Genomic DNA, 12938 nt, shown 5'->3' with positions numbered 1-12938 from the left:
ACTACTGCGCATGTTCGAATTTAGAGTTATCCCCCCTACTTGGAAATTCCCTAATCTATAAAAAAAAGAATTCAGTCGCACGTGTCGATATTCAGGCTGTCTCAAGTTTTCTCATTTTCTCAGGAGTTGTCATTCGAGACACTCGCTGATTATAATTAAAAACTTTAAACAGAAGACAAACACCTGAAAATGTTACTTTATACTCACTTATTCCAAAGCCATGTATAAGGTGTAATATGTCTAGTGGCAGTTCGCAGTCAATATCTTGACAGTAGTGGACGGATCACGCCATGTCACTCGATCCTGCCTGTTGAACCAGTCACTGTATTTACCCCTTGACATTAATGATGATCTGCCTTCTTCTACAGAAAGACCCACTGGAGAACTTAATCAACCAATCACTGATCAAGAAGTTTTATTTAATACACTAAATGCAGCAAAAAAGAAATCACCAGGACCAGATGGTGTGGATGCTGAATTTTTAAAAGCTTCTGGGCACCATACTGTACCTTATCATACCCACCTTTTTAATCATATTTTTGAAAGTGTTAAGATTCCCCAGTTGTTTGGATAAGAGTATTTTATGTCCTCTCTTCAAGTCTATCGGTGTGAGAAACATAATATTATTAATTAACAAGCTGGTTTTAGGGCTCATTACCCCACTATTCACAACATTGTTTCGTTTAACACAGGCTATATTTAAAAAAATACACTGGTAAGAAAAGGGGCAGATTTTACTGCCACTTCATTGAGTTTTCCAAGGCATTTGACACTCCAAGACATGACGTTCTGCTGCGCTCATTGTGGGGAGTTGGTATAAGCGTAAATGTTATATAATCACATCAATATATAATAATTTACCTGCTTGTGTTAGAACCTCTAAAGGTATATCTAGGTGTTGAACCCTTTAACATTGGCACCTGTCAAGGATGTGTTTTAAGTCCACAAACATTTATTACATTTTTAAACAAGTTATGTACCTTTATGGAAAGAGGGATTTGGATTTGCCGGATTAGTCAGGAAATAGGAAACCAAGTAGCCATCACTGCACTGTACGCAAAGATTACGTGATAATCTCTTTCAGTCATGGAAAGCATCCTTACATGCAAATCATAAGTGTTTGAATATAACCAGTTTAAATCAGTATTGAAATATATTCAAGCATAGGTGACCCTCCACAACAATAAAGAACATTCTATTCTAGATTTAAATGTTGCAATTTCAACTTGCTGTTGAGACTGGCAGATATGAAAAAAAAATTTAAAATGAAAGACACTGTATGTCATGCAAGCTTAAAGGCTATCTTTCAGCTGAAGATGAGTTGAACATTTATATGTATGTCACTCCTACTCTGAATTGAGAAACATGTTCATTGTAAAATACTTTAGTAAATATCCTACAATCAACAATTGTAATTCTATCATGCAGAGTAAGAACATTGATGTTATCAGAAATGTCTGTCTATTGCATTTGCTATATATCACGTAAATATAAAAAGAAACCCCAAATTTAAATATGATATAAAATGCGCATGCATGATCATGCTTTTGTATGTGTTTTGGTCCGGAGGCCTTATGCTGAATAAAAACTGTCTGTCTCTCTGTCTGCCTGTAGGTATGTGTGTCTGTCCGTCTGTCTGACGACATCATTATTTTCTTTTGAAAATGGAGTTTGGTCGAAGGTTTTAAACATGTAAATACAAATAGGTCGAGTTTGCCGCCTCGGTCCCTGTGTCTACAGAAAGCTCGACCCTTTCGTGTATTTAGATTCATAACTCTTATAAAAATAAATTTCCAAAGGAAAGGTTTGGCCCTTTTCAAAGGAAATATAATGGCTTTGAACAAGAGGCATACAAATGTCCACGATATTGCACTCTGAGGGAGCTTCAACATCAGTATTGGACTTTGTAGAATATCATAAAAGCGTGAATCAGCTTTATATTATAGACCACAGAAGCTTGAGAAACAGCTCATGATATGGGCGTATCATGATCACGTCAAAGGGTTAATCGATATTGGGGTGGAGAGGGATGCCTTGTCGGTACGTCAATACTGCAGCCAAAGTTATGATGTATAGATTTGCCAGTGTGACAGCTGGTCAGCATGTGAGGTTTGTTTGTTTTGTTTGTTGTTTATCGCCATACTCAGCAGTAGTACTATTCCAGCTATATGACGGCGGTCTGTAAATAATCGAGTCTGGACCAGACAATCCAGTGATTGACATCATGAACATCGATCCACGCAATTGGTATACTATGACATGCACCAACCAAGTCAGCGAGCCTGACCACCCGATCCCGTTAGTCGCCTGTTCCGACAAGCATAGTCGCCTTTTACGGCGATCATTGGTTGCTGGAGACCTATTCTACCCCGGGTCACATGGGAGGTAACTCGATGTGACAAGAGGCCCAGGTCTACATGATGGACTCGATTACTCTTGGTGCTAGTGACAGTGGCTGTGCTTCTGCTGAAAAACTGTTTATATTATTAGACAGGTATAAGAAGTGTTATGGGATGGCTGTTTCAGTAAAGTACAAATTTTAGTACCTTTTTGGGTTGAGTCCTATCCGGGATTCGAACTCACACTGTCAGAGTGAAGCACTTAATCGCCAACACATAAAGTCAGCGATCTCACCCAATTAACCACCGTGACGTCCACAAAAAATCGAAGTCCGACAACTGGTAGTCTAGATCACGTACTTTGTGTACCCCTCTGATAAGTGTAAATTAGCATGACTCCATGGGCAAAAGCAATGAAATCAATACAAACGAACATATTTCTTAAATATTTCAGAATCTCTGCACTTGTAAACAGCAGACGTAATTAATATTTAATTATAAGTTACAACAAAATCAGTAAAAGCGCTATCGTATCACTTGATTGTCTGGTCCATACTTGATGTCTGGTTTGTTTAAATGCGGCCATCACATAGAATGAGTACTGCTGTGCGGTATCGGGAAACAAACACATTCAATGTATACAAATTGTGGCGGAAGAGTGGCGGATGCTACCAGTAAGGCAGGCCATTCTTGCCATTTTAGCAAACTCCTGGTGCCATTACTGATGTTCACTGATCCATTCATATATGTTTCTCCGCTATTTTGCCTTTTGGGACCAGTGAAATATTTTTCGTCGGATAATCGAGACTGGTTATTCTCTGGCGTTGATGTTGTATATTTACTGTCATTTGCTTGTTTGTTTATTGACAGGTTTGACCTCGACCTTGCGATGACCGAGGTTGGTGCTAACTTATCGATGTTTGACGTCGGCCTTGCGCTGTCCATGACTGATGTTACCTTATCGATGTTTGACGTCGGCCTTGCGGTGTCCAAGACTGGTGTTACCTTATCGATGTTTGACGTTGGGCCCTGCGGTTTCCATGACTGCTGTTACCTTATCGATGTTTGACGTTGGGCCTTGCGCTGTCCAAGACTGGTGTTACCTTATCGATGTTTGACGTTGGGCCCTGCGCTGTCCATGACTGCTGTTACCTTATCGATATTTGACGTCGGCACTGCGGTGTCCAAGGCTACTGTTACCTTATCGATGTTTGACGTTGGGCCTTGCGCTGTCCAAGACTGGTGTTACCGTATCGATGTTTGACGTTGGGCCTTGCGGTTTCCATGACTGATGTTACCTTATCAATGTTTGACGTTGGGCCTTGCGGTGTCCATGACTGCTGTCACCTTATCGATGTTTGACGTTGAGCCTTGCGCTGTCCAAGACTGGTGTTACCTTATCGATGTTTGACCTCGGCCTTGCGATGTCCGAGACTGCTGTTTCCTAATCGATGTTTGACGTCGACCTTGCGGTGTCCATGACTGCTGTTACTTTATCGATGTTTGACGTCGGCCTTGCGGTGTCCAAGGCAGCTGTTAACTTATCGATGTTTGACGTCGGCCTTGCGGTGACCGAGATTCGTGCTAACTTATTAATGCTGTTGACAGGTCGATGTTTGACGTCGGCCTTGCGGTTTTCTGAGCGTTACCTTATCGGGGTTGGTGTTACCGTATCGACCCTTTTGTAGTATGGTGTGTAGGGTCCTTAAATTTTGATCATGAAGATTGGGAACCAATCCAGTTGAAGCGGATAGTTTTTCGTTTAAGTTGACATGATCTAGCTTAAGGCGAATAAACCTGTCCCTATGGTTCACGTGTTTCACGGACTGTATGCCTCTGATTACAGGTGGTTTTGTAAGGTAAGGTTATTTCGCAGGGGTTTCAAGATGATGGCAACATTTGGTGTTAATTTTATCAGGAGTGAGCTGGGTTTTTAACCATCCTACACATCATCAATACTTCCGACTGTCTTGTATACACCACATTCCTCAACCATCCCACACATTCTCAATACTTTACAGTTTTGTACACACCACATTCCTCAACCATCCCACACATTGTCAATACTTCACAGTCTTGTATACACCACATACCTCAACCATCCCACACATTGTCAATACTTTACAAATTGTATACACCACATTCCTCAACCATCCCACACATTGTCAATACTTCACAGTCTTGTATACACCACATTCCTCAACCATCCCACACATTGTCAATACTTCACAGTCTTCTATACACCACATTCCTCAACCATCCCACAATCTTCAATACTTCACAGCCTGTATACACCACATTGCTCAACCATCCCAAACATTGTCAATACTTCACAGTCTTGTATACACGACATTCCTCAACCATCCCACAATCTTCAATACTTCACAGTCTTGTATACACTACATTCCTCAACCATCCCACACATTGTCAATACTTCACAGTCTTGTATACACTACATTCCTCAACCATCCCACACATTGTGAATACTTCACAGTCTTGTATACACCACATTCCTCAACCATCCCACACATTGTCAATACTTTACAGTCTTGTATACATCACATTCCTCAACCATCCAACACATTGTCAATACTTCACAGCCTGTATACACCACATTGCTCAACCATCCCAAACATTGTCAATACTTCACAGTCTTGTATACACGACATTCCTCAACCATCCCACAATCTTCAATACTTCACAGTCTTGTATACACCACATACCTCAACCATCCCACACATTGTCAATACTTTACAAATTGTATACACCACATTCCTCAACCATCCCACACATTGTCAATACTTCACAGTCTTGTATACACCACATTCCTCAACCATCCCACACATTGTCAATACTTCACAGTCTTCTATACACCACATTCCTCAACCATCCCACAATCTTCAATACTTCACAGCCTGTATACACCACATTGCTCAACCATCCCAAACATTGTCAATACTTCACAGTCTTGTATACACGACATTCCTCAACCATCCCACAATCTTCAATACTTCACAGTCTTGTATACACTACATTCCTCAACCATCCCACACATTGTCAATACTTCACAGTCTTGTATACACTACATTCCTCAACCATCCCACACATTGTCAATACGTCACAGTCTTGTATACACTACATTCCTCAACCATCCCACACATTGTCAATACTTCACAGTCTTGTATACACCACATTCCTCAACCATCCCACACATTGTCAATACTTTACAGTCTTGTATACATCACATTCCTCAACCATCCAACACATTGTCAATACTTCACAGCCTGTATACACCACATTGCTCAACCATCCCAAACATTGTCAATACTTCACAGTCTTGTATACACGACATTCCTCAACCATCCCACAATCTTCAATACTTCACAGTCTTGTATACACTACATTCCTCAACCATCCCACACATTGTCAATACTTCACAGTCTTGTATACACTACATTCCTCAACCATCCCACACATTGTCAATACTTTACAGTCTTGTATACACCACATTCCTCAACCATCCCACACATTGTCAATACTTTACAGTCTTGTATACATCACATTCCTCAACCATCCAACACATTGTCAATACATCACAGTCTTGTATACACCACATCCCTCAACCATCCCACACATTGTCAATACTTCACAGTCTTGTATACACAACATTGCTCAACCATCCCACACATAGTCAATACTTCACAGTCTTCTATACACGACATTGCTCAACCATCCCACACATTGTCAATACTTCACAGTCTTGTATACACCACATTCCTCAACCATCCCACAATCTTCAATACTTCACAGTCTTGTATACACCACATCCCTCAACCATCCCACACATTGTCAATACTTCACAGTCTTGTATACACCAAGTTCCTCAACCATCCCACACATTGTCAATGCTTCACTGTCTTGTGTACACCACATTCCTCAACCATCCCACACATCTTCAATACTTCACAGTCTTTTATACACCACATTCCTCAACCATCCCACACATTGTCAATACTTCACAGTCTTTTATACACCACATTCCTCAACCATCCCACACATCTTCAATACTTCACAGTCTTTTATACACCACATTCCTCAACCATCCCACACATCTTCAATACTTCACAGTCTTTTATACACCACATTCCTCAACCATCCCACACATTGTCAATACTTCACAGTCTTGTATACACCACATTCCTCAACAATCCCACACATTGTCAATACGTCGCAGTCTTGTATACACAACATTGCTCAACCATCCCACACATAGTCAATACTTCACAGTCTTGTATACACCACATTCCTCCAATATCCCACACATTGTCAATACTTCACGGTCTTGTATACACCACATTCCTCCAATATCCCACACATTGTCAATACTTCACAGTCTTGTATACACCACATTCCTCAACCATCCCACACATTGTCAATACTTTACAGTCTTGTATACACGACATTCCTCAACCATCCCACACATTGTCAATACTTCACAGTCTTGTATACACCACATTCCTCAACCATCCCACACATTGTCAATACTTTACAGTCTTGTATACACCACATTCCTCAACCATCCCACACATTGTCAATACTTTACAGTTTTGTATACACCACATTCCTCAACCATCCCACACATTGTCAATACTTCACAGTCTTGTATACACCACATTCCTCAACCATCCTACATATCTTCAATACTTCACAGTCTTGTATACACCACATTCCTTAACCATCCCACACATTGTCAATACGTCACAGTCTTGTATACACACCATTGCTCAACCATCCCACACATTGTCAATACTTCACGGTCTTGTATACACCACATTCCTCAACCATCCCACACATTGTCAATACATCACAGTCTTGTATACACAACATTCCTCAACCATCCCACACATTGTCAATACGTCGCAGTCTTGTATACACACCATTGCTCAACCATCCCACACATTGTCAATACTTCACGGTCTTGTATACACCACATTCCTCAACCATCCCACACATTGTCAATACATCACAGTCTTGTATACACAACATTCCTCAACCATCCCACACATTGTCAATACGTCGCAGTCTTGTATACACACCATTGCTCAACCATCCCACACATTGTCAATACTTCACGGTCTTGTATACACCATATTCCTCAACCATCCCACACATTGTCAATACTTCACAGTCTTGTATACACCACATTCCTCAACCATCCCACACATTGTCAATACTTCACAGTCTTGTATACACCACATCCCTCAACCATCCCACACATTGTCAATACTTCACAGTCTTGTATACACCACATTCCTCAACCATCCCACACATCGTCAATACTTCACAGTCTTGTATACACCACATTGCTCAACCATCCCAAACATAGTCAATACTTCACAGTCTTGTATACACCACATTCCTCCAATATCCCACACATAGTCAATACTTCACGGTCTTGTATACACCACATTCCTCAACCATCCCACACATTGTCAATACATCACAGTCTTGTATACACAACATTCCTCAACCATCCCACACATTGTCAATACGTCGCAGTCTTGTATACACACCATTGCTCAACCATCCCACACATTGTCAATACTTCACGGTCTTGTATACACCACATTCCTCAACCATCCCACACATTGTCAATACATCACAGTCTTGTATACACAACATTCCTCAACCATCCCACACATTGTCAATACGTCGCAGTCTTGTATACACACCATTGCTCAACCATCCCACACATTGTCAATACTTCACGGTCTTGTATACACCATATTCCTCAACCATCCCACAAATTGTCAATACTTCACAGTCTTGTATACACCACATTCCTCAACCATCCCACACATTGTCAATACTTCACAGTCTTGTATACACCACATCCCTCAACCATCCCACACATTGTCAATACTTCACAGTCTTGTATACACCACATCCCTCAACCATCCCACACATTGTCAATACTTCACAGTCTTGTATACACCACATTCCTCAACCATCCCACACATCGTCAATACTTCACAGTCTTGTATACACCACATTGCTCAACCATCCCAAACATAGTCAATACTTCACAGTCTTGTATACACCACATTCCTCCAATATCCCACACATAGTCAATACTTCACAGTCTTGTATACACCACATTCCTCAACCATCCCACACATTGTCAATACTTCACAGTCTTGTATACACCAAGTTCCTCAACCATCCCACACATTGTCAATGCTTCACTGTCTTGTGTACACCACATTCCTCAACCATCCCACATATCTTCAATAATTCACAGTCTTGTATACACCACATTCCTCAACCACCCCACACATCTTCAATACTTCACAGTCTTTATTCACCACATTCCTCAACCATCCCACACATTGTCAATACTTCACAGTCTTGTATACACCACATTCCTCAACAATCCCACACATTGTCAATACTTCGCAGTCTTGTATACACCACATTCCTCAACCATCCCACACATTGTCAATACTTCACAGTCTTGTATACACCACATTCCTCAACCATCCCACACATTGTCAATACGTCGCAGTCTTGTATACACAACATTGCTCAACCATCCCACACATAGTCAATACTTCATGATCTTGTATACACCACATTCCTCCAATATCCCACACATTGTCAATACTTCACGGTCTTGTATACACCACATTCCTCCAATATCCCACACAATGTCAATACTTCACAGTCTTGTATACACCACATTCCTCCAATATCACATAGTCAATACTTCACAGGTTCTGGAGTTGGTAGAGCAGCCTAGAGGCCATCAAGTTGGACAACCTCTTTCACTGACAATCGGACAAGCTAGAATGTATTCAGGAGCTATTTCTCCACTGTGTTGTTTACTCTGTTGTCCCCACCTTCCAGATGTTTGTTTTTATGTTTATGTGATGTATACTATGTTGTGAAGGTCTATATCTGTACCCCTTGTCTGATTATTTGTATAACCGATGAGAAATCTTACTGTGTTGCAATATAGATGACACTGACAATATGTTGATAACGTTTAAACAACGAGTCTTATTTAAAACGTGTTTAGTTGCTGAGTTTAATTTTAAAGTACGGACACTGGTTAATGTTATGATTACTCCCGAGGTTATGACCTCAATTTCAATCCATTTCGTAAAAGAAACATTGTATATATATATATTTTTAATACTATATTTTGACTATGGTTATTCTAAGCGTGACTACTATGCCGCTTAAGATGTGTCCCAAATCTTCAGTTTAGTTCAGTTAAGTATTGAACCGTATGACCTAATACACTTTCCACGCGGATGTGGTAAACTCGTCCAAGACACTGGTGGTGTAAGGTGCCGCATGTCGATGTGCGGAGATGCGTGCTCTTACGCAACCGGATCCATCAAACGTTTGCTTGAATATTCCGGATGTAATCTTTGATCCGTCAACACCCCCAGCCGTGCTCTTTGGGCTGAACGAGGCGGTAAAGGAATTGCGACATTTTGGGCTGTACCAACATTAAGTAGACACGCGGGATAACACTGAAAGTCGTCACAGAACTGCGTTAGCTCGTTTGTCCAAGTCTACATGATGTTTGGATGCAACGAGGCAGATGTCCCTGTCAAACACATTAAAACTTTCTAGAATTTTGCAATAGATATTTATGTTCATATATCATGTACATTATACAATTTCTACATGTTATTTCTTGCCAGCTGGACGGAGGCTATCCTGCATGGCCTGATGAATGTGTAATGTCCGTGGACAAATGAAAGTTTCCCATAGAAAAATGATGTTACTTGTTGTTTCCCTGCCTGGCGTTTGGTATTAAGGGAATAAAACAAGGACTGGTCGATTCGGAGTCAGTTTGATGTGTCTGAGTGGGATATCCATGTTAAACTGTGGCATGGTTTCTCAGTGTGTGGACTCTCTCTCTCTCTCTCTCTCTCTCTCTCTCTCTCTCTCTCTCTCTCTCTCTCTCTCTCTCTCTCTCTGCATGCCGGGGAAGCTTGGCATTGTATTGTTCGTGACTACGCCTTTGGCTGCATGAAAATACAAAACGGTTAGTTAATAGTAAAATTTCTTCCTCAGCCACTCCCTGAAGACAAACACGCACCCACGCACGCACGCAAACGCAAACGCACACACACATGCGCGCGCATACACGCAGGCACTCACGAAAACGCTCAATTATACACAATCACACACATTCTCACACACACGCACGCGCGTATACACATACACGTGTGCATGCACGTCGCTGTTCATGATGACAAACCGCCTCCGTGGTCTAGTAGAGCGGAAGGTCCGGGGTTCGAACCCCGGTCGCGTCATACCGAAAGACGTTAAAAGATGGTACTTGTTGTTACCCTGTCTGGCGCTCGGCATTAAGGGGCTAAAACAAGGACTGGTCGGCTCGGAGTCAGTATACTGTGTCTGAGTGGGGTATTCATGTTATACTGCGGCATGGTATCTCTGTGTGCTAGCACTATAAATCGGCATTAATCCGGCCTGGTACAAGCAGCCACACACACAAACATGCACGTTGCTATATGAGTGCAATAATCGCGACGTTAAACCCAATTTCACCTCACATCACCTCACCTTACGTGGAAAATCCTCAACTCGATACTTTAAAGCCCATTTCACAACACCACATCTCACCTCATGAATATTTATGAATATGAAACATGATAGTGCTGACAAACATGATCAAAATGTAAATTAACCATAGTTGGTTTATGCAAGCAACACTTCTCGAAGTGAAGCATGTTAGACCACAGTGTCACGAATTTCATGACAATGATTAATTTTATGAATAATGTTTTGCAAATAAATAATAGCAATGATTATAGTCAACGCTGCTTCTATCCCTGGCCGCGTTATACCAAAAACCTTAATGAGATGGTTCTTGTTGTTACCCTGCCTGAAGCTTGTATTAAGGGGCTAAAACAAGGACTGGTTGACTTAAACCACGGCATAGTTTCTCACTGGTCAAAAACTATCAAACCGGCGTTACACACGCACGAACGCACGCACACACATGGACAGTCACACATACATACACACGCACGCACACAAACACACCCGCGCACGCACGCACAGTCACACACAGTCACATACGCACACATATAGACACACACAGTCACATACACGCACACACACATACACACGCACGCATACGCACGGACACACACACGCACGCACAAATACGTAATATAAATTGTATCACAGCTATTGCTTGTGGTCAGTGCTGGTATTGTATAGCGTTACTGAAGTAGAATGGCACTGTCAAGCTGTGAATGGCATGCGTCCAATACACGTCTTGCTAATATTCAGTGTGTTTCCCTTGTGGGTCCTGTGGTTGTACTGAGGTCATGCAATTTGTCTGGGTGGATATGTGAATAGTGGGTATTTAGCGGATTGAATGTATTCTCTCTGTGGCACACCCCACATACAATGGGTCGGTGAACATATCACGCCATCTGTGAATATCATTTACTTAGATGACAAGAAGTTTTCGTTTACCGTCAAAACATAATCAATAGCTATGCCGTTGGCCTGTGGTGATGTATTGTCCTTTTGTCATATTTAATATCTGATAGACGACGGTAGTTATGTTGAATGTCTAAGACGTGACACACACGCACCGATAGTGTAACCTACTTGAATTGAATCAAATTATTAGTCATGGGTTGTCGACTCTGAAACCTTTCGGGCTTTTGTCTCGTGACATGGATCATATGTTGTGCTGTCTTGAAATATCTTGGAGCATCTGAGATTCCAAATGACTTGAATGCAGCCACGTTTACAAAACGCCCCAACCAAACAACTTCCGTCGTCAACTCAGTGTCTCAATGGTCTTGTTCCGTGTATTTAAGGAGTCCAATATTGCAATGTATGTCGTAATCATGGCGTATAGACTTTTATTAACGGCATATACACAATGAGTGAGTGAGTGAGTGAGTGAGTTAAGATTTATAGTCACATCGGCAATATTTCAGCCATATCGTGACTAAATCAAGTTGTACAGAAATAATACATAACTATAAACTATAAAATCTGTCGGCAAAGGACAGTAAAATAACTAGAATATCACAGCTATAAATATAAAACTAGTAAGTAACTATAAAATTTGGACTAATCAATACAATACATTATAAGAGTTGGCTAGAGATCACCAGCAACCAAGGGACCATGGGGACTTACGGTGCATCTGCTTCCTGCATGGTACCCCTGCAGGATTTACACCATCCCTCTGGTCACTGGTGATTATTAGTAAGTTTAAGCCAAAGCATTTAAAAACAAACAAGTATTCTGCGATTAAAACCAAGGAAAATGAAAAATACTTTGAATGAAATAGGACTTATGTACCCTCTCAGGGGGACAATTATTTTACGTTACTTCAACCCCCTTTGAAGGTGCAGCCACTAACAATCTCAGTTATTAATTCATTCTTCCAAATTAAAAATATACTTTTTACAGGCATATACACAAAGCTAACCAGCCACTGTGTACATATAATGACGATAAACCAGTACTATTGGACATTTTAAAATGGATATCTACAGATGGACACCACTAGATCAAAATGAATGA

This window comes from Haliotis rufescens, unplaced genomic scaffold (genome assembly GCF_023055435.1).
Source record: "Haliotis rufescens isolate VD_foot unplaced genomic scaffold, xgHalRufe1.0.p SCAF_11, whole genome shotgun sequence".
In the NCBI taxonomy this organism is placed as follows: Eukaryota; Metazoa; Mollusca; class Gastropoda; order Lepetellida; family Haliotidae; genus Haliotis; species Haliotis rufescens.
The sequence above is the reverse complement of the archived record's forward strand: the minus strand, read 5'-3'. Positions refer to the sequence as shown.